This window comes from Corythoichthys intestinalis, chromosome 5, assembly GCF_030265065.1.
Source record: "Corythoichthys intestinalis isolate RoL2023-P3 chromosome 5, ASM3026506v1, whole genome shotgun sequence".
In the NCBI taxonomy this organism is placed as follows: domain Eukaryota; kingdom Metazoa; phylum Chordata; class Actinopteri; order Syngnathiformes; family Syngnathidae; genus Corythoichthys; species Corythoichthys intestinalis.
The window spans coordinates 46457503-46482149 of NC_080399.1; the positions used below are offsets into that span (position 1 = coordinate 46457503).

The 24647-nt window shown below is 39.5% G+C and overlaps 1 protein-coding gene across 2 annotated transcripts in view; it reads right to left on the bottom strand.

Annotated features, from left to right (window-relative positions):
• The window catches only part of LOC130915948 (GTPase HRas), a 46417-nt gene extending 21785 nt beyond the window's left edge, over nucleotides 1–24632 (bottom strand). The window contains exon 1 of one of the 2 annotated variants that reach the window (XM_057836230.1): nucleotides 24315–24632. The gene's annotated coding sequence lies outside the window, so the exon portion shown is untranslated. The remainder of the gene's footprint in view (nucleotides 1–24314) is intronic. The other variant, XM_057836229.1, reaches the window with a different exon arrangement.
• Between the last annotated feature and the right edge of the window lie 15 nt (nucleotides 24633–24647).

Here is a 24647-nt window from a genome sequence, read left to right on the forward strand (position 1 = left end):
AGAGGCCCATGATCACTCTGGATGAACTGCAGAGATCTACAGCTGAGGTGGGAGAGTCTGTCCATAGGACAACAATCAGTCGTACACTGCACAAATCTGGCCTTTATGGAAGAGTGGCAAGAAGAAAGCCATTTCTCAAAGATATCCATAAAAAGTCTCGTTTAAAGTTTGCCACAAGCCACCTGGGAGACACACCAAACATGTGGAAGAAGGTGCTCTGGTCAGATGAAACCAAAATTGAGCTTTTTGGCCACAATGCAAAACGATATGTTTGGCGTAAAAGCAACACAGCTCATCACCCTGAACACACCATCCCCACTGTCAAACATGGTGGTGGCAGCATCATGGTTTGGGCCTGCTTTTCTTCAGCAGGGACAGGGAAGATGGTTAAAATTGATGGGAAGATGGATGCAGCCAAATACAGGAACATTCTGGAAGAAAACCTGTTGGTATCTGCACAAGACCTGAGACTGGGACGGAGATTTATCTTCCAACAGGACAATGATCCAAAACATAAAGCCAAATCTACAATGGAATGGTTCAAAAATAAACGTATCCAGGTGTTAGAATGGCCAAGTCAAAGTCCAGACCTGAATCCAATCGAGAATCTGTGGAAAGAGCTAAAGACTGCTGTTCACAAACACTCTCCATCCAACCTCACTGACCTCGAGCTGTTTTGCAAGAAAGAATGGGCAAGAATGTCAGTCTCTCGATGTGCAAAACTGATAGAAACATACCCCAAGCGACTTGCAGCTGTAATTGGAGCAAAAGGTGGCGCTACAAAGTATTAACGCAAGGGGGCCGAATAATATTGCACGCCCCACTTTTCAGTTTTTTGTTTGTTAAAAAAGTTAAAATTATCCAATAAATTTTGTTCCACTTCACGATTGTGTCCCACTTGTTGTTGATTCTTGAAAAAAAATTAAAATTTTATATCTTTATGTTTGAAGCCTGAAATGTGGCGAAAGGTTGCAAGGTTCAAGGGGGCCGAATACTTTTGCAAGGCACTGTAAATAAGTATATTTTTTCATGGGACAACACTGACAAAATAACACTTTGACACAATGAAAAGTAGTCTGTGTGCAGCTTATATAATGGAGTTCATTTATTTTCCCCTCAAAATAACTCAAAATATAGCCATTAATATCTAAACCCCAGGCAACAAAAGTGAGTACACCCCTTAGAAACTACGTACATCCCTAAATGTCCAAATTGAGTAGTTTGTCATTTCCCTCCAAAATGTCATATGACTCGTTACAGGAGTGCTGTCAGCATTCCTGTAGAGATTGAAGAGGTGGGGGGTCAGCCTGTTAGTGCTCAGACCATACGCCACATTCTACTTAAAATTGTTGTGAAAACATCAAGGTTTCAAAACCTTTCCGTCATACCGTCCCCTAAGGAATTAGCTATTATTTATGTCCCAAAAATGCATGGAGAAATGCCTCACTTGCAGCTGCAAGGTTCAACGCTTCCCCACCTGTTGTTGCTCAGTGTCAATAAGTGCTACACGATGGCTGGAGAAGGTGAAACTCCTGGAACCCCACCCCCATCAAACAAAAAAAAAAAAAAAAAATCACTGGTATGGGAATACTTCGGCTACAGAAAAGTTACATTAGGCTGCGGCTTAGAGGAGGAGGGCCAACCAACATGTAAAACTTGTTTGCGGAGGGTGGTTGCTGAGAAGGCAATACCTCCAGTATTATATCGTATTTATACCAAATTAAAGGTTCGTAAACACTGTCATGAACGTTTCCCAGCAGCTACGTGAGTTAACTCCAGCGTGTTTAGTGTTTATAGTGGTGTAAAAGGTGGTTGTTTTTCTCTCTTGCAACTGTCCTTGTTGACAAACAGTATGTGTATAATGTAAACATGATACGAGTAGAGCTGTCCCAACTAGTCGACGTCATCGATGACGTAAATGCGTCGACGGGCAAAACATACCGTCGACGGGTAATGACGGGTTAAAAAAAATTACATGCGGATAAAGTTTAGAATGGCGGGCGCTCGCGATACAAGCGGTTGTTACTGGCACCCCCAAGAGGGCCAATGTTATTTCAATGTGACCAGCGTTGTCAGATTGAGCAAAGAGGAAGAAAGTGGGCGAGCGAGCGAGAAAGAGGGAGCGAGATCGGTGAGTTGGAAAAGTGCGCGGGTCGCGCCAAGTTGAGTGGCTTCATCCCCCACGTTTTTGTTTTGGTCAATAAAAGTATCCATAAAGAGCCATTCGACGCCTCTCGGTGTTTTTAGGCATGCCACCGCCTTCCTGAGGAGGAAATCGGATGAACTCAGATGAACCGACGACAACGAGCCAAGTGAATCGCCGGTGAGGAGTTGAAAACACCGCCAATTTCCAAAAAGGGAAGAGTTGGTAACACGTGAAAGCGGCATAAAGCCAAAAAAGCGGACCAGAATAGCCAGAGTCTGGAATTATTTCAAGGAAAATATGGAGGGTGCCACTTTGTGTACTCTTTGCTAAGCTGAGCTCGCATACCACGGTAGCACGTCGGCTATGAACGAACACTTGAAGCAAGTTGCCTTTATGTGCGTCGTATCAACGTGCATTTTTATTTAATAAAATAATTAATATAATTATATATATATTTTAATTATTATTAAATTTATTAGGATCATGGAAGCCCCCACTTGGGGAAAATATATACATATATCCTGTATATACATAATATAATAAAAATATATATGGAAACAGCACTGGCCTGCTTACTGTAATCCATGACTACACTAATGTTAGTTATTTAATATTCTAAAGTTTTACATATAGTAGTATACTATAAAATTAATACTATATAATTAATTTTTGTTACTGTGGGTATGTGTGCCTTTCATTCAAATTAATTGTGGTAATATTTCAATGTGCCCTCTACTTTATCTATTTTCAGGTTAAAACAAAAGTTGAACAGTTTTTCCCATCCCCCAAAAATGCGGCATGCACACCAGAAAAAGCATCTGAACTCACACAAAGTATTCTGAAAATGGTTGTCCGGGACATTGCAATTCATTTTAACATTTAGAAATATATAGACAATGACATACCACAAAAAGAGTAAGAATTGTTTTGACTCCTTTTAGAGGAGGTGAACTCACAGTGTTTCCGTTTACATTTTTTTTTTTTTTGCACTAGTTAATGCCAGCAGCATTTGACCTCATTGTTTGTGATTTATTTTTTGGTATTTATGTTATTTATATGTTATTAAAGAATTTAGGTGTTCCAAAATGTTTTTGGTGAATTAATATGCTTTGAACAAAAATTTCATTATTAAAGTAGTAGTCAAAAAAACAAATAAATAAATATTAGATTAGTGGACTAATCGTAAAAATAGTTGGCTGACTAATTGGGAGGAAATTAGTCGTTTGGGACAGCCCTAGATACGAGTCATACACACGTGCTTTTTATGGAAAATAATTCAATTATTTTTGTTCTGATGGTAATAATGTTGAGCTGTGGCTGTGGGTTTAGGCTCACTTAAAGGACTGCAATTATTTTATTTTCATTTTATTAAGAATGTTTCAGTTTTTTTTTTTTTTTTTTAATTATAAATTGTAACAACATACTTATGTTCCATTTTGCTAACATATTTTAAAAAATATGCCTAATTTCCATTGTCATCAAAAATGTGGATTTACATTATTTAAACATGCACTGCTATTTGGTTGTTTTTTTTCCCCACTAAATTACAAATGCTGGACAAGCAAGCTATTTCTAAACATTACAAAGAGAAGACAAAGTAGTCATAGGGTTTTACTGTTACATAATGTACAGTGGCATGTGATTCAGTCTTTTGCAAATTTAGCAAAAAAGTACTAAGGCTTTGACCTGAAAATGACCTGAAAACAGACTAGTGGCAGGCATGATGGTACATGATGAGTCAGCACTACGAGGAGGAGAAATTTCCATGGAGGTTTAGCAAGATTACATCAGATGCAAGTTAGGGCAAGCTTGCCGTGACCAACCTCAGGCTCATCTGCCGGAGGCCCCTAACAACTCTGTGATTGCAGACAGTTTGACATACTGTACATAAGGATTACAATTGATGACAAGGAATTACCATCATGGGAATAATGTCTCGCTATAATTTACATAGGACAGGAAAATCACTGAATCTCTGAAACATTTTAGGGTGAATCAGCCTTCTGTTTGAGAGTATTACAGATCTCCATATTGACAATGACCTTTAATGAGTATAACTTTAATGAAAATGTATTCACTCATCTTCAATACCTGTAATCCTCACAAGGGTCCTGGTGGTACAGGAGCCTATCCCAATTGACTATGGGCAGAAGGTGGGGTACAGACTAATATGGTTGCTAGCCAATCACAGAGATGTCTAAAGAATTTCATGAATAATTTGGTTCGTGCCTTATTTTCCAAAAAAGGAAAAATAATCTCAAATTGCTGATGACATAAAAACCACTTTGCTATGTTTCATCTCCAAGAAATTGCTATTCAAAGAAGTTGGGTGATCTGTGAATCTTGGGATTTCAGAAATTAAGAGAAAATGGACTCGCAAAACTTTGACTACAACCTTCTGACTTACATGCTGCTGTGGCAGGATAACCACCAAATTTGGCATAATAGAACTCAGAACATCCTGAAGGACAGTTTTCTAATCATTTAGCCATGAAATAATGACAATTAAGTATTTCATTTATCCATTCTGCCACAGTGTCAGTAAACCTCATCAACAACCAAGGATTGTCATTCCCATTGATTTGACCATCGTCAGCATCATTATCAAGTTTACCATTGGTGACGTCATTCTCTGATTCCTCCCAGTCGTTGCATTCACTCCATTATGACTTCAGTCCACAGCCATGCATTTGCTGCAAGGTCCAAATTGCAAGCTGACAGCTGATTCAGACTGTCATCAACAACTGAGTGTGACAGTTCTGTGGGTGTTTTAAAGCAAAAGCCAGACCAGCGAAACTTGCATGAGGGCATAATCAATTGAAGAATATGCTCAAGCTCATATTAACATTAGGACTGGCGATATGTCTTTATCATATCACTAGCTTTCTTTTTTTTTAACCTGTCTTTTTTAACCTGTCCTGTTCAGGTGCTTTGACAGGCATAATGATGGATCTAATGCCTTTAAATGCTGGAAAGGTTTTGTTGTACCATAAGGGAGTTTAAAATACCCCCTTTACGTTTTTATCTTGTTGTGTTTAATCAAAAAAATACAGTAGGACAAAAAAAGGGTTTCAGGGACAAAAACACCCGTGGGAAATGGGGATAAAATTACTATAAGTAGCATTATAAATAAGTTACAACATTATTTAACTGAGGGGAAAACTCATGACGAAGGGATACCCTAGCCTATCAAGAAAGATTAGGGTAGGACAGGGTAGGGTTAAAGCGCTGGCCAGGCAGTGCCATTGTGTGAAGTAGGTAGGGAACCCGTATTTATACTAATCACCTGTGAGAATTAGGCTACGTTCATACTACAGGTCTTAATGCACGAATCCGATTTTTTGTCATATCCGTTTTTTTGGCGTGCCCGTTCAGACTGCCTTTATCCATTGAGACCGTTCAAGTATTACGCATGCGCACTAATTCGCAGTCCGACACGCGCTAAGCAAGAAGACCCGCATGCGCAGAACCATCAAAACAAATGACAGACGTCATCCGTCATTCCAGGGATATCATATTTTGCTTTTCAAAAGGTGGACACAAATAACAGACATAAATAATCCCCGTTTAGGCTTATATTCAAAGTTTATATGGATCGATAGCATGCACGCACTGTCCGTGCACGTCACACACACATACGGGCAGTTTGTCCCGACTCTCGGCCGTGGAGGCAATGTTGAAATATTGCTCACTTGGAACAGAGAGAAAACTGAGCATTCTCAGGCTTATCCTCAACCCATTTTTATTTTTTATGACTGTTGTCAAGCTCAGTCCTTCCTCAAAAGCCGTGTTCACTGCAAGCTAGGCGCTAATAACGCACAGGTGCATCGCTACGGTAACGACTCTCTCGCTATTTGATGACGTAATTGCTGCATTAAATCCGATTTGCGGGACTGGACAGTACAGACCGCCGCGACAGTCTGTAAAAATGTGGCCCAGATCGGATTTAGACCACATACGAAAGTGACCCAGATCGGATTTGAAATGGTCCCGTTCTATGCGACTTGTCACGTTCAGACCGTCAAGTTAATGCCTCACTCGAGTCGGAAAAACACGAAAAAATCGGATTCGTGCATTAAGACCTGTAGTATGAACGTAGCCTTAGTGAATTGATGCCCTAATACTGTGTCATCATTAGTTGTGCTAAATCCAATATGGCTACGTTCATACTACAGGTCTTAATGCACGAATCCGATTTTTTGTCATATCCGTTTTTTTGGCGTGCCCGTTCAGACTGCTTTTATCCATTGAGACCGTTCAAGTATTACGCATGCGCACTAATTCGCAGTCCGACACCCGCTAAGCAAGAAGACCCGCATCCGCAGAAGCATCAAAACAAATGACACACGTCATCCGTAATTCCAGGGATATCATGTTTTGCCTTTCAAAAGGAGGACACAAATAACAGACATAAATAATCCCCGTTTAGGCTTATATTCAAAGTTTATATGGATCGATAGCATGCACGCACTGTCCGTGCACGTCACACACATATGGGCAGTTTGCCCCGACTCTCTCTCGGCCGTGTAAGCAATGTTGAAATATTGCTCACTTGTAACAGAGAAAACTGAGCATTCTCAGGCTTATCCTCAACCCATTTTTATTTTTTATGACTGTTGTGAAGCCCAGCCCTTCCCCGAAAGCCGTGTTCACTGCAAGCTAGGCGCTAATAACGCACAGGTGCATCGCTACGGTAACGACTCTCTCGCTATTTGATGACGTAATTGCTGCATGAAATCCGATTTGCGGGACTGGACAGTACAGACTGCCGCGACAGTCTGGAAAAATGTGACCCAGATCGGATTTGAAATGGTCCCGTTCTATGCGACTTGTCACGTTCAGACCGTCAAATTAATGCCTCACTCGAGTCGGAAAAACACGAAAAAATCGGATTCGTGCATTAAGACCTGGAGTATGAACGTAGCCTATATGTCTGCCTGTTTTTAATGTACTGATTCTTACATGCATGTTAGCCATGTGGTGTACGGAAATGCTGTGCAGGCAACAGAAGAGGCGAAAGGCTCCACACAAGCCACCTATGACTGGAGCTAAAACAGCGCCCCACTCTGTGGGGGCAATCAGTCGAAGGGATACAATCCACGATCCAAGAACCCAAGAGTAGGGCAGGGAAACCGTACCATCCACAGAGCATCAACCACCATCCATTTTGAGAATTACATTTTACAATGTGAGGCAGCTGTGGTTGAATGGCCATACAATTGTCTGTGACCAAAGGGCCTAAGGTTGAACTGAGGTTTTTTCCCCCCTCACTTGACTACAAATGAATGATTTCGTGATATTATGTAAGAATGCACCTGTGCATGAAAATACAATTATATTCTTAAACACAGCTGGTGCAAACATCTCTTTGACTTTCAACAATATAGCAAGGCAAGTGGATAAACAACACACACATTCGGTCTTCAGGACATACAGTATAATATACTGTATCTGCCTTTGAGTAGTATGTTTTATGACCTCTGTCCAAAGCAGACTAAGATTAGCCATGACATTCTCACTGAGGTTAATGATTGACTGAAAGGTAGACACCATAACTAAGGGCATAGCCATTAAGCAGCAGTAATAGAGCCGAAATCACTAAACTGCTGCTTTACAGATTCAGTGGCTCTTTGCGGCGTAACTATTGTCAGCAGAGGCCTTCTTGTATCACACAAGCATAACAGGAATCATTCTAAATTTGGGAGCCTCTGGCAAGATATTTACATAGGGGTATAAAGAAGTATTGGGACACCACTGACAGTCCTTATTAGCCCTGAACAATACTGGAAAAAAATATTAGTACTAAGGTGCTAGTCACATGATCTTTTCGAAAAATAATTTTGACCCATTAAAAATATATATTTTTTGGTTCATTTCATTAATTTTTGTTGTTTGTTTTATTGCTTTACAACTTTTATAGACAATATTTTACCGGAAAACTCGATTTTAAAATCATATATAGGAAAGACAGTTACATGCAATGACACTTTTCAGTCACCAGGGAGCCTCCCCCCCGGGCCCTCCTTAAACTCCGCGTATGGTTAGCACAGCTTAATATTTCAAGTTTTGTTCACTAAATCTAAGGCTATGTTCATACCGCAGGTCTTAATGCACAAATCCGATTTTTTGTCATCAGTTTTTTTGGCGTGCCCGTTCAGTCTGCCTTTGTCCATTGAGATCGTTCAAGTATTACACATGCGCACTAATTCGCAGTCCGACACGTGCTGAGCAAGAAGACCCGCATGCGCAGAAGCATCAAAACACACTACTACACATGCTGGCCGTCATCCTTCATTCCAGGGCGATCATATTTTATTTCCAAAAAGAGGACACAAATAACAGACATAAATAATCCCCGTTTAGGCTTATATTCAAAGTTTCTGTGAATCGATAGCATGCACGCACTGTCCGTGCATGTCGCACACACACGTACGGGCAATTTGCTCCAACTCTCTGCGCCGGCTGTGTAAGAAATCTTGAAATATTGCTCATATAGAGCAGAAAGAAAACCGATCATTTTCAGGCTTATCCTCAACCCATTTTAATTTTTTTATGACTGTTGCCAAGCCCAACTCTTCCCCAAAAGCCGTGTTCAAGGCGAGCTAGGCGCTAACGGACAGCTGCACCGCTACCGCAGCGCGCAGTCTCTCTCTCGCTCTTTGATGACGTTATTGCTGCATGAACTCCGATTTGGGAGACTTACCAGTTCAGAACGCAGCGACGTTCTGGAAAAATGTGGCAGAGATCTGATTTAAATCACATACGAAAGTGACCCAGATCGTATTTGAAATGGACCACTTCTATGGGACTTGTCCTGTTCAGACCGTCAAGTTAATGCCTCACGCGAGTCGGAAAAACATGAAAAAATCGGATTCGTGCTTTAAGACCTGTAGTATAAACGTAGCCTTAGTGTTGCTGAAACACATGATAATTCAACTTAGCACATGGCAAGTTTCCTGCCTTTCCCAATGGCGAGTTACAGACAAAAACCTGAAAACATGAGTTGTGTTTAAACCTTACGTTAGTTAGCACAACTTTTTGGAAGTTTTTTTTATTTTTTTTAATTTTTTTTATTTTCCAGTGCATCTAAACCTAACAACTAGATTCCACCAGATGGCTCCAATGTAACTTTTATTGCAGGCCATTTAACTGGAATTTCAATGTAATAGACCATGTCAAGGTCACAATATATGTTAAAACTTGAGAGTGGTCTCACAAGCAAGGGCAATTAGGTTTTCTGCACTATTTTAGTATTTTATTTTAAAAAATCTATACAAATACACACACGCATATATATATTATATTCACATGCGCAACTCCCAGAATATATGCATGGCTCTGCTGTGAGCAAGGTTCACAAACAGTACGTCTGTGTTTAGTGTTATTTATAACTTGCCACCTTCAGCCTGGTAAATTAACAGTTGGTTTTGAAACCCTAGACTCCCTGCCTGAGCCAAAAGGATAATCTTACATGACAGTTTTAGGAGGGTGCTGCTGAACAGAACTGATGGGCAGCGGGTGAATACGAGGAATGGCGCGCGATTATTTCAAAACAAAAGGGATACTGAGACAGGACAAAGAAGTCATTCAACTTTTAAATAAACTTTCTGCACACCTCTATTTCTAAGACCTATACAAACGGACATTTCAGCACTATTTAAGTCATAACCTACGTATGTAAGAACGGTCATCTTTCCTAGTATGCACTTTGCTCTCAATTTAAGTGCTTAATTGGTAAAAGAATCCATACTGGCAGAGCCACAAGCCTACAGCAGAGATAATAGATATTTAATGGAGCGTTGATGGTAAGGAGATCCTCCCTTGGGAGGTATCACAGTCCAATACACGACTCCACGACAGTTCTACACACCCTCCTTCCGCACTCTTATGACATCATCATCGTCCTAGACAGCATCCAAACAAGTGTTGACTGAAAGATTGGTGAAGCAACTATCATTATTATACATAAAAACCTTTATGGTAAGCTCATCCATTATGACTGAAAGTACATCTTTCGACATTACACTGGATAGCTAAAAATTTTCACTATCCATTATTTATTGAAAAATAAGCTGCAAAAAAAAAAAAACAACCCTCCATTGAGCTTCAATTTTGAAATAAATATCTCAACATTTTCTGTCCTACAGAATTTGTGTGCAGGTGACCTTTTCTCTACAGGGTCATCCACTGAGCAGCTCGAGGGGAGTAAGTCCATGGTGGCAGCAGCAGAAATGAAAAGGCTAGCTGACCTCCACAAAGGACAATTGGCTATTGGAGCCAAACAGCTTATCATCAGACACTGAATAGTGCCAAAGTGACTGGTTGGTCTTTCTTCAAGGCAGGGCCACTGTTGTGAGAGAAACATATGATCCCTCCTGAGATACAGAATAAAATAATTAAAATATGTCCTTTAAAAAGGAAGTGAAGGGGTCTCCTTAAATTGTACTTATGCTCAAACAAAACAGCTTGTCCCAATTCCCAGCAACAAGTTTAACTGATTACGTCCAGGGAGTGAGCAAGAACAACTTCATAAAAATCATTATCACTCTCCTACTGGTCGCAGGCCACTAGTTGGGGCCAGCTGTTCACAGAAAAGAATGACCGATACGGTACACTTCTACGGTGCTCCCTAGCTGGACTTGATCCAGCTGATTCACTGCAGTCTCAATTCATGCATGACTCACTCAAGACCTCATCAATGGAATTTAATGTGTCTTCCATTAGGGAGGGGCATTGGAAAAATTAACAACCAATGTTTAATTTATTAAAATAAGATTTTGAATGGGATGAGAGAAAATTTTTAAAATCCTGTTTTCATTCCAGTGTCGTTAATAGAAGTAGTAATAATAGAAGTCTTTTTTTTTTAAACCTTTGTTTAACCAGGAAAAAGTCTCATTGAGATTAAAAATGTCTTTTACAAGAATGTCCTGGCCAAGACAGGCAGCAGCACAATTGCAGTTAAAAACCAAAGCACAAAAGCAGTTCACAAAATATTAATAATAATTAAAAAAATTAAAAAAAATCAGTCATAGCATCTACAGCCAAAAGTAGTACTTGCTTCCAAGTCTTCCAGAAGAGGCTTAAGAGCATCAAATGAAACCAGATCCCGTAATTTTGGGTTTTTTGCAGCTCGTTCCATGCAGAAGGAGCAGCATAGGTGAAAGCCCTGCGACTAAGTGCAGTGCGGACCCTCTGTACAGTCAATAAAAACACGTCCTGACACCGAAGGTTCTGACTCCCAGTGCTTTTTTTAAGTGAGATAATTCCCCAAGTAAGATGGAAGCAGGCCAGGAATTGCCTTTTAAACATTGACATGCCAGTGAAAGAGTCAACGGGTGGACGGAGCAGACCATCCAACCTCGGCATACAAAGAGCACTGGTGAGTAAAAGATCTAAAGGTTTGTAATAAATCTCAAGGGTCCATGGTAGACCTTATCCAATGCATGAAGGCAATGAGTAGATGAATGTAAATAAAGGACTTCGCCATAGTCAAGTACAGACATAAAAGTTGATTCAAAAAACTACTTTTTAGAATTTAAGGGAAAAATACACAGTGGGGAGAACAAGTATTTGATATGTATCAAATACTTGTTCTCCCCACTGTATATCTGTATATATAAGTGCTGTCAGACGATTAAATTATTTAAACGCGAATAATCGCATGCAGTCCGTAACTAATTTGCGATTAATCGTTTTGTTTTTTTTGTTTTGGTTTTAATGTTTTACGTGCAAAAATGCTTATATACTTTAAAGTTTGAATACACCTACTGTATTAACATAGGAGTGGACCATATTTAAGCCTCATAACAAACTCACCAAATTCACCATCAATTTTTTACCAAATAACTTGTAAAAAGGGCAACAGGGTGTCATCTCACAGTTCTGAGATCAGGAGTTCAAGCCCGGGCTTCGGCCTTCCTGTGTGGGGTTTGCATGTTCCCCCTTTGCCTGCGTGGGTTTTCTTCGGGTACTCCGGTTTCCTCCTACACCCCAAAAACATTCATGGTAGGCTGCCTGACGTGAGTGTGTGCCCTGTGATTGGCTAGCAACCGATTCAGGGTGTACACTGCATATACTGCCCATTGTTAGCTGGGATAGGCTAGGGCACCCCGAGACCCTCGTGAAGATAAGCGACACGGAAGATGAATGAATGAATTAATTTGTAAAATCCATCTCCAACCTCCTGAGCAAGGCAGTGATCGCATACCACACCTCAGTCCTGTCAAGTCTTCTCAGATACTTGTGACAGGTGGGACAATGATGGCAGCACCACAGAGCAGGAAACAAACATCTCCCCTCGCAGAAGATCAGACATATAACCGCTTTGCTGAAATTAGCCAAGCACTTATTTTAACACGAAATCCATTGTTCTTCCATTCTACATTCTACAAGCAGACTTAAATGACTGGTAATACAGTTTATCTGTGTGTTTCAATAAATGGCATTATTCGCCACAATTGGGCTGTGCCGAACACACCGGGAGGTTTCCCCTATACAATTAGCCTCAAAGTGCCACATTTTTGGCCTCAAACACTCTTTCTGATTTAAGTAATGTAATTTCGGTGAAAAAAAAAGTTTTGGACCAAAGCTACATTTTTAGTCATATTACGGCGAAAAATTTTCATCCACCAAAATTGTCTAGTCAAAGGAAGAAAAATGCACCCCCCAAACTTCCTCACTATTCCTCTATATACCTGTGCTCCACCTGGCTTCTGATTAGGGCTGGGCGATATGGCCTTAAACATGTATCACGATAAATTGAGCAGATTTATCTCGATAACGATAAATGACGATAAATTCGCCCAAGCGGACTGTTATAACATTTGAAAATCTGAATCAATGCATGAAATACAGATTAAATATTTCTTGTTGATTTATTTACCAGCATTCAATTTGATATACTGTATTTAACAATTGTACATGCAGTCTAAACATTAAGTTTATAAAAATGTATTGTAAGCAATAAGAATTCAAGTATGAACATTTATAACAGCGTGTATGACTTGAACAATGTACATTGTCAAAATCAATATGCCTGTGCAAACATGTAATTGTAACACAAATGACTTGCAGCTTGAACAGTACACTTCAAAAAGACAACTTATTGTTAATGGCTGCTGTGACATAATTATTAAATACAAGTGTTTACTTTATGGTTTAAGGGTTTTTTTCCCCCCAGTGCATTTTTTAATAAATGCACGCACAATAAAAATAGCTGGGGCCATTTCTCGGTCATTATAAGTTTTGCCGTTGGATTGTACTTTATGCTGAATGCTTTACCATCACAAAAGCTATCAGAGGAATCACACACAGACAGATACAAAATAACGCCACATAGTAATTGCTAGATGCAGTCCGTGCCCAATCCACTCATTAAGTTCAGCCGTTTCGACAAGTTAGAGCCGCTATCCGACTCCATAACGTTCATTTGTAGCGTTAGCCGCTAGCTAGCGTTAGCCTGGCTACCAGTAGAAAGCACTGAAAGCACCATCTCCGGAAATCGTGAGAACAAAGGAGGACAGCGGGTGAAAGCCCGTCTGGATGCCACCAAGAGTCTACTAAATGTCGGTTGAAAGTTTGGTGAACCTCCCTTAAGCCACACTCCATCACGTTTTGCTTGTAGCGTTAGCTTACCGGGCTTTTGTTTGATTGGCTTCCTGATGATCACATGACTCCCTACGTAAGCACATTCACTGCTTTCTTAAAGGGGAACGAACATAGACGAACAACACAGAATCAAAGCGGGATGAAAAGACTATATTTTCTTGTTTTATTAATTTACCGAATTTACCGACATGGTCAAAATTACGTCGGTCATCGTTAAGAATTTCGGTGACGGTAAATTTTCGGTTTACCGCCCTGCTCTACTTCTGATTACCTTCAGGTGCTGCAACCCATGTAGGAGGAAGGAGCACCCAATGGTGGCCATTGGAATTTCAGCCCACACACCTGGGCCACATGTAATATGCTCATTTTGATCTGTGTTATGCATGAAACATTGTAAACGTCACTTTTATTCATGGCACAATTGTACAGATTTTGAAACCTTATAAAATTTTTAAAATGCCACAAACCCTGCAGGACAGGGAAAATTATGCGCTCGATTCTTACAAGTAACACCATTTACCATTTTGTGGTATGTGTTACACTTGAGATGACCAATACAGCACAATACACACATAACAATGGCTAGGTTCATACTTCAGGTCTTAAAGCACAGTTCAGATTTTTTGTCGTATTACGCATGCTCACTAATTCGCAGTCCAACATGCGCTGAGCAAACTTCCCTGCATACACAGAAGCATCAAAACAAATAACTATGCACTGTGCAGGTGTGCGTGCATGACGCACACACATGAGTCTTGTGTGTGCGTCAGTTTGCGCCGACTCAGCCATGTAAGCAATACTGAAATATTGCTTATTTGGCGCACAGTAAGAAACCGAGCATTACTAGGGTTATCCTTTTCTTCATTGTATTTTTTTATTACTGTGGTCAAGCACGCCTCCTGCCGAGTTCAAGTTAGGCGCTAACGCTAATGAACAGCTAATCGCTGCCGTCTTGCGTGACGCAATTGCTGCATGAATTCCAATTTGGGAGACTTGACAGTTCAGACCGCCGCCACATTTTGGAAAAATGTGGCCCAGATCAGATTTAAACAACATACGAAAGTGACCCAGATAGGATTTGAAATGGTCCACTTCTCTGCAACTTGTGCCGTTCAGACCGTCAAGTTAATGCCTCACTGGAGTCGGAAAAACACGAAAAAATTTAACATTAAGACCTGCTGTATGAACTTAGCCAATATTTCTATATTTGCAAGTTCCCTAAATCAGATGTCAAGATTGACCTGTAAAGAGAATCAGCATTGTGCCACAGGGCATCCAGAGAGTCAGAAAACAGAAAGGAGAAAAGATATTTGTAGCTGTAGTAGGAGAAAAAAAATTTGAAGAATCTAGGTTAACTGTTATCATAGCGGGGCACTCTTTTCTTTGCCACTTGTATTGTGGTGAATTACTTAAGGAACGTGTTATACAAACACTCACAGCAGCAGGAGCCCCAGGTTGCAGCATGGTTGGCTATCATTTTGTTTCAAACCACAATAACAAAGTCTGTACCTCGACCAACATTGGATTTGACCACATGTAAGGATTTGAGAGCAGGAATATTGAACTGGTTAAACGTTGATAACCCTTCTCTGAGTAGATCTGAACGCTGGCTACACCACAGGGTAAAGGCCCAGGATAATCTTCCAGAGATACATGAGATTCTTAGCTCACTTTGATTGGAAAAGGTGTGGTTTTAATGCTCAAATCTGGCCTGATTACCAGAATGGGTCAACTCAGGGTGTAACGGTACAGGTTACCCAAGGTAACCTTACCCAATGGGGCTACTTAGTAGGTTGTGATAGGTTACATAGGGCATGGTTCATACTGTATCTCTGTTTTGGGCCATTTTGCATAGAATAGATAACCCTGCTTTAATAGTCAAGGAGGATGATATTTATTTGCAGTAAAAGGTAAGTATTGGTGTCAAAATGTTGACAGTTAACTTTGTTTTCATTAGTTTACGCATATTTTTATAAAACAGCTTTTCAAATTTGCAATATAAAGGCTCCTTTTTTTTTTCCAAGTCTTCGAAAATATCTTTGAATACTTCAGAAAGTAAACCACATCAGAAGCATGTCTTTATGAAATTTAAAATAAATAAATGGGTCTACAAAATCAAAAAGTGCAGAGAATTCCACAGGGTCAGCAGCATCCTTTATAAATTTAAGAGACGCGTCTGCACCAGAGCCAAAATAACCCAGTTTTAAAAAGCCAATGCACCACAAAATGTTGAATATTAAACATAACCCTAGTTTTCATTCATTCATTTCATTTTTTGAAAGTAGTCTCAACCGCACCACTCCCTTTCCCAGTCACGTCAGCGACGCGGTGCGTTCAGGTACAGCACGCAAAACACGTCCGGCGCATTAGAACCCGAGTCGTTACATTATTACAGGAATGATTATTATCATTATTCTATTATTGCGGTTTTTATTATAATTTATTTGTTTTGCTATTTGTAATTGCCATTTGTAACAGGACCACCAGTATTTATTGATGATGATTAGTGTAGGTTTTTTGGGCCGTGGAACGAATTAATGGAATTACAATGTATTCTTATGGGAAACTCCTGCTTGAAATACGACCATTTCGACTTACGAAAAAGGTCCTGGAATGAATTAACTTCGTATGTAGAGGTACCACTGTAGGCGAGCAGATGTTTAACAATGAAGAGTCACTGCATACGCCACTATGTGTTGAAGGAAATTGTTGCTGTTGCTCTGATGATACCGCACATCTAATTATCTGAATACAGCAATCCAAAACAGCTATATGGACATGCTAGGGCTTGGCACTGTTCTGCTTCAAGTCAACTCTACTGTTAGACCTCTGATGTGCCAATTTGCCATGAAGTTGAAAGTTGAAAGCAGCCAGTTTCAATAGGCAGATAAGTGCGCGGTGTGTCGTGTTAGTCATCTTGTAATATGCCCTGAGAAAAATAGGGAAACAATCATTTTTGTATATTCCTTATACAGTGGGGAGAACAAGTATTTGATACACTGCCCATTGGCAGTGTATCAAATACTTGTTCTCCCCACTGTATTTCATTAGTTTCAAAGTATTTATATCAGTGGTCTCCAAACTATTACACATAGGGCCGCAGTGGGTGCAGGATTTCACTCCAACAAAACAAGACCACACCTTTTCACCAATCTGGTGTTTTATAAGTGTACCGTAATTTTCACACTATAAGGCGCACCTGACTATAAGCCGCCACCCACCAAATTTGACACAAAAACGACATTTGTTCATAGATAAGCTGCACTGGACTATAAGCCGCAGCTATCCTCACTGTATAATGGGATATTTACACCAAAAGATTTCAACCAGTAACGCTTTATTTTACAGCAGCATCTTAAGACTAGAGCTGTCCCGACTAGTCGACATAGTCGACGTAATCGATGACGTAAATCCGTCGACGAGCACAACATCCCGTCGATGGTTAATGAAGGGTTATAAAAATATATGCGTGGAAAGTTAGAATGTCGGATGCTCTGTTTGCAAGCGGGGAAAGCGGCACAAAGCCAAAAAAAGCGCACCAGAGTGTCCAAAACATCGACTTATTTCAAAGAAACAAAGGAGAGTACGCTCTTCTGTCCTGTCTCTTCAGTGCCAAGCTTGGCTGCACGTCGGCCGTGAATAAACACCCCAAGCGCCTTCACGCAGTTTGTAATTTTTTTTTTTTTCTTCATTTTTTGTACACCAGAGGGTGCTGTCGCCTTACTAAATAATAATGTTTCATTGACAATGGGCCTAGAAGTGCTATTAGTATTGTTCTTAATGCTAATTGAAAGGTTTATTTCATGTTATGGTTTATTTTATGGTATAGAAAATTATATAAGGTTAAAAGGTCATAAATATATACAGTATATACAGTGATTGCACTCAAGGGAGAGATTGTCAATGATAAGGTAAAGGCAATTCATATAGGCAATTCATTGATAAATAAATAAGGTTTAAAAGTAAAAAGGTGAAAAGTTTTTGTTAATTTCTAATTGTGTTGCTTTATTTGTGTGCACCGTAGCCTTTACGGTGTGTTTACATCAAGGATGGAATAAAAGTTGTAAACCATCAGTTTAAGAGACCATCTTTTCAATCGGGATGCTACACTAGTTAATTCTATCAGCATTTGAACTCATTGTTTATTTGTGATTTATTATTGTTATTTACGCGTTTATTTGTACTTTAATAAATGATTTGAGTGTTCCAATATGTTTTTTGTGAATTGATAAGCGTCAACAAAAATTTCATTGCTAAATTAGTTAAAAAAAAAAAAAAAAAAATTAATTATTAGATTAGTCGACTAATCGTAAATATAGTCGGCTGACTAATCGGGAGAAAAGTAGTCGTTTGGGACAGCCCTACTTAAGACTATCATAAGACCAAATGAACCACCATGAAGCTTTGAACCAATTAGCTCCAAAGCTTCATTGCTTCAAGAAGCTTCATTTGGCCATCATTGTTCTCTTGGAGGAGACAGTCAACCTCTGCTGCCAGCTGCTGTCAACACTGTTGTCATCCAAAATGCCACCTAGCATGCATTGCATCGCTACAGAGGTAAATAACAAATCAAAATTCATTTTCTATGCTAATTATTTCTTCAGTTACTGTTCTAGTTGTTTCATTAATTGCTAGTTATGGACTTTATTAACACTTTATTTGAAGGTGGCGCCATCAGACTGTCATAAGACCATCATAATTATGACATGACACTGCTATGAGCATTAAATAACGCTTGTGACAGATGTCATTTTGTGTCATCTGGCAAATTATCTCCCTTTTGAATGGTTGTAAAATATCAGAGCTGGACACTGAGTTAGTGACATAATTGCCGGATGACACTCAATGACATCTGTCATAAGCATTCATTAATGCCCATGATAATGTCATATCATAATTAAGACTGTCTCATGGCAGTCTTATGACGCCGTTGTCAAATACAGTGTTACCTCTTAACCCAAATAAATCAACAAATAAGCCGCAATGGACTATAAACCGCAGGATTCAAAATGAGGGAAAAAAGTAGCGACTTATAGTCTGAAAATTACGGTAATTAGTTGATTGCAGTCAGGTGCTGCTTGTTTTAGTAGAAACCATATTGGTTAAAAGGTCTGTGCTTGATCGGTATGAACAAAAACCAGGACCCACAGCGGCCCTCGAGGACAGTTTGGAGACCCCTGATTTACATGTACTGGTACCTTGCTTCAGACAACAGTTGAGAATGACTCAACAGCACTTCAAGACGTGCAATCTAATGTTGCAACTATTGCTTTATCATCCAGTTTAAAACATCAGTTCTACACAACGCATTCCAACAAAATTCTTAGGTCAATGAATCAATTTATCGTGCCCATCCTGACTTGTGACATACACTTCCATAACGTGTACTGTATATGTAAATAAAGACACATAAATGGTTAGATAATTATCTTTAACAGCTTTCAATGTAATCAAATAATGCTCAAACACATTATAACACTGTAAACTACACTCACAATAATCAGCATGTCATTCAAAAATCAACATTTTTATCTTTATCGGGGCAGATGATGATGATACAGAGCTCAGGATCTGTACTGTATATACCTGGTGGGTTCCTCAATTAGCGGACCGAGGTCCACGACCGGACCACGGCACTCCTTTCTACGGACCCAGAGCAAATAGCACTTTTCAAAAAAAAAAAAAAAAAAGGAAAAAAAATGGGGGGAAAAAACTTTTTTTTAAACATATGTTATTTGTATCAATCGCCGATCTATGCTATGCGCTACTATTCTATCGCTAAATTGTTTCATTTTTAGTCAAATATCTTCCATGTTCCCACTTCTGTTGTCATCTCTATGACAGCGATGCGCTGTTTGGCTGAGAGAGCCAGCATGGATGCGCTGATTGGTTGAGAGAGCGTGCATGGAGGCGCTGATTGGCTGAGAGCGCCTGCAAGCTGCTAGCTAGGGTGGACGGACCCCAGCAATGTGAAAGACGAGTTGCAATCGGCACTTTGCAATCTGTTTGTTTACGTGCCACTAGTAAAAGATCGAATCTAACAAAATGTCATGCTCAAAGTTGACCAAGGAAAGAAAAGCGGACAACGAAAATTGCCGTTTCAATGAGGAACGGACTGACAAATATGCGTCCATTTTACCAACTGCAATCACTAAACCTATGTGTTGCAATCACTAAACCTATGCTGTCCCGAATAGTCGACGTCATCGATGACGTAAATCCGTCGACGAGCACAACATTCCGTCGACGGTTAATGAAGGGTTAAAAAAATATATGCATGGAAAGTTCAGAATGTCGGATGCTCTGTATGCAAGCGGGGAAAGCGGCATAAAGCCAAAAAAAGCGCACCAGAGTGTCCAAAACATTGACTTATTTCAAAGAAACAAAGGAGGGTACACTCTTCTGTCCTGTCTCTTCAATGCCTAGCTCGGCTGCACGTCGGCCGTGAATAAACTTTACCTCAAGCGCCGTCACCCAGTTTGTAAATGTTTTTTTTTTTTTTTTCATTTTTTTGTACACCAGAGGGTGCTGTCGCCTTACTAAATAATAATGTTTCATTGCCAATGGGCCTATAAATGCTATCAGTATTGTTCTTAATGCTAACTGAAAGGTATATTTCATGTTATGATTTATTTTATGGTATAGAAAATTATATAAGGTTAAAAGGTCATAAATATATACAGTATATACAGTGATTGCACTCAAGGGAGAGATGTCAATGATAAGGTAATAAATTAAGGTAAAGGCAATTCATATAGGCAATTCATTGATATATAAATAAGGTTTAAAAGGAAAAAGGTGAAAAGTTTTTGTTAATTTCTAATTGTGTTGTTTTATTTGTGTGCACCGTAGCTCTTACAGTGTGATTACATCAAGGATGGAATAAAAGTTGTAAACCATCAGTTTAAGAGACCATCTTTTCAATCGGGATGCTACACTAGTTAATTCTATCAGCATTTGAACTCATTCTTTATTTGTGATTTATTATTGTTATTTACGTGTTTATTTGTACTTTAATAAATAATTTAAGTGTTCCAATATGTTTTTTGTGAATTGATAAGCGTCAACAAAAATTTCATTGCTAAATTAGTTTTAAAAAAATAATAATAATAATAAATTATTAATTATTAGATTAGTCGACTAATCGTAAAAATAGTCGGCTGACTAATCGGGAGAAAATTAGTCGTTTGGGACAGCCCTAAACCTATGTGCTTAATATGCTTAAAGCATAGACATCGCTTAAAGACAGTTGCTCTGATAAAAAGTGAAAATGTGAAATGCCATTATGTTAAAGAGCACGGCTCTTTTGTAGAGAAGTTTCCTCCTAAATCAGAAATGAGAAGGCAAGAAATTAACAGGTTGAAGCAGTCATATCAAGAGACAAGCAAGGTTATTGTTAAATCTATGACACAACAACGAATTGCAACAGAGTGCTCACTCAGAGCGTCGTGGGTGTTGGCCAAACATAAGAAACCTCTGATGGAGAAAAAATAAAAGAGTGTATGACTGAAGTGATGGCAGCAACGTTCGAAGGAAAAGAAAAGGAGGAAATGACAACAAAAGTCAAATAATCTCACTCTCAGATTCATCAACCACAAGACGCACTGAAGTACTGGCTGATGAAGTGAGCAAACAGCTTTGTGACCCCCAAATGCAATTTCTCTCATTGAGCAGTGTTTTACAGGTAAAGTTACTGTCAATAATTATTATGTTTGCACCTTAATGATAGAGCTTGACATTAATGTTCTGAAGATGTGAACATGTATTCTACTACTTGCACGTTTCTGTTTTGTCCAGCAGTGTTGTTTGTACAATTTACAGGTTTTGATAAAAGAAAAATCAGTCAGGAAGCTGCAGCTAGTACAGAATGCTGCAGTCAGAGTCCTGACAAATACAAGGAAACTGGACCACATTACAACGGTTTTGAAATTGTTACACTGGCTTCCAATGAATCAAAGGATTGACTATAAAATAATACTGCTCGTCTACAAACATTTAATATCCTTGGACATGCTTGATTTGTTAGATTCCTATGAAACGTCTAGACCCCTAAGGTCGTCTGGAACCGGTCTCCTGTATGTTCCAAGCACAAGAACCAAGCAGGGTGATGCAGCAAATAGTTATTATGCTCCTCACCTCTGGAACAAGTTACCTGAAGGTCTGAAGTACCACAAGGCTCTATTTTAGGGCCTGTTCTTTTTGCGCTTTATCTCCTACCTTTAGGATCAATTATAAAAAAAACATGATATCGCTTTTCATTTTTATGCTGATGACCTGCAGCTTTATCTGCCCCTGAGACCTAACAAAAAAACTGCCTTTGCTAAATTGATGGGGTGCATATCTGATGTGAAGCAGTGGCTTGCACAAAACTTTTTACACCTTAACGAGAGCAAAACTGAATTTAAGACTTTTGGCACACCTTTCATGATGAAAGCCCTTGAGCCCAACTCTGGCGCTCCGGCTGACATTTTTAAGACACACGTTAAAAATCTCGGAGTGATATTCGATAGCAGGCTTAACTTTGAAAAACAGATTAGTTCCGTTGTAAGAGCAAGTTTTTTCCAGCTTCGTCTCTTAGCCAAAGTGAAGCCTTTTCTTAGTCGCCACGACCTTGAAAAAGCAATTCACGCTTTTATAAGTTCAAGGCTGGACTACTGCAATGCACTTTATGTTGGCCTACCCAAGTCCTCGATCTCTCGGCTGCAACTTGTTCAAAATGCTGCTGCTCGATTTTTAACAGGTACACCTAGACGTGAGCATATTACCCCCGTGCTATCATCACTCTACTGGCTTCCAGTCCATTTTAGAATTGATTTCAAACTTTTACTGTTTGTTTTTAATTCTATTAATGGCCAGGCTCCATCTTATCTATCGGAAATTTTAACTTTTCGTAACTCTGGCAGGACTCTTCGCTCGACCGGCCAGCTTCTTTTAGATGTTCCAAGGTCAAAACTTAAACAGTGGGGAGACCGATCCTTTGCGGTTGCTGCCCCCAGGCTGTGGAACAGCCTTCCCCCCGAAATCCGCACCACCACGGATGTAGGTCTTTTTAAGTCTCGGCTAAAAACACACCTTTTTAGACTCGCCTTTTACAAAGATTAGGATAGCCTGGTTTTATTAGCTTAAGGGCTTTTTTAATGTTTCTTTTCGATTTTATCGGTTTTATTGTTTTACTTGCTGGAATTCTATTGCGATGCGCTCTTTGTTTTATTTTATTTTGTAAAATGTCATTGTATAATATTTTCCTGCCTTTTATTTATCTTGAGCCATGTTTTGTTGTAAAGCACTTTGGGGGCCTTTCGGGTTTTGTAAAGGGCTATATAAATAAATTTAATTGATTGATTGATTGAAGTATGCTCAAACTGTTAGTTCCTTTAAATCAGGGCGAAAAACGCTTTTGTTTAGCACAGCATATCCATAACTGTCTATATATTTCAATCTATTTGTCATCTATTCCTCTTGTCCTTTATCTCCATTGCTGATTCCAATTATTATTATTAGTATTATTTTTTTTTCCATCTGTGATTTAATGCAATTTTTATGTATAATTTTATGTCCTGTTTCGATTGTCTTTGTTTTTACGTTCTGTTGAATTAATGTGATTTTTATGATCTTCATGTGAAGTAAAGCACTTTGAATTGCCTTGTGTTGAATTGTGCTATATAAATAAATAAATTTGCCTTACCTTGCCTTAATGACATATCTTGTCATTTATTTAGTGTACGTGTCAACATTATACTTGCATGTTTTTTTTTTTTTGTTTTTTTTTTTTGTATTCTTATTTTAAGTCAAGAAAATGTATTGTTAATTTATCTTTATTTAATCAGAATGTGCATTGTATTTTTGTTTGGTCAAAAGAAAACCACCTTTACCACCTTCGATCTGCCTTGTACTTGACAGACATTAATAAATAGACCCGTGCTTGAATGACAAAAACAATTGTGGACCATCAAGATTTGTATTTTGAGGACCCCTGGTATATACTGTACTAGTTCCACAAGCCTGATGATTTGGCAATTCCGCTCCCAGTCAGCCTCTCCTCGAGCAACATTTTAGGGAGGCAGCATCATAACAGAATGCAGCTTGGTAAAGCAGTCCAACTTCCGCAGTGATACATTTGCAGTTTTCCCACAGCGTGACAGGGTGTCTCCCTTCGATTTGCGAGGCCACCGTTAGCGACAAAGCGCAGTCTCGTTCATTTTGATTTCTTTGACAATGCAATCGTGAAAACTGCCTGCATATGAATTGATTCGTGTTCTCTTTTGGGTACAACACTGACTATTACTAACCTCCTCCCACGATGAACAGTCGTCTACTGGGGCTGTTGTTCAAAATAAAAATAGTGCGAATTAAACACGTATCATTAATTAGGAACACACACGTAGCTCGAACTAAATCAACGCTTGGCAATGGAAACGATGACTGGTTTTACAATTAAAATATCACTATTGCTAGCTAACACGTCCTAAGTGTGGGCTGTAAGAGACAACACGCGGTGCAAAGGCGGACACATTCATTATCATCTTTTGGACACTGGAATGTGTTTTGCTGCGTTACTTACAACGAGCGGGCGTCTGATAAGCGATGTTTCGTCTGCCAAATGAGAGGTGTAAAACAAGACGTTCCAACTCAAGTTCCCTCTTCAATTTAAGATATCCAGCCTCCGTACCGCTTCCGGTCGTCTTCAAACAACCAAATTATGAGTATCTACCACTTGTTCTTGGCTAGATAGCACTGGGCGACTTGAAGGCACTCCGAGTGGCATCGGTTCGACCCAAATGTGCCCGCGTCGAACAATGTGGCTCCAGTGTGAGAGCAGGAGAGGACGGGGAGTGGGTACTGGGGAGTGAGTGAAGCCCACGCCCAGCGCAGACCCACGCAGAACCGCCCCGAT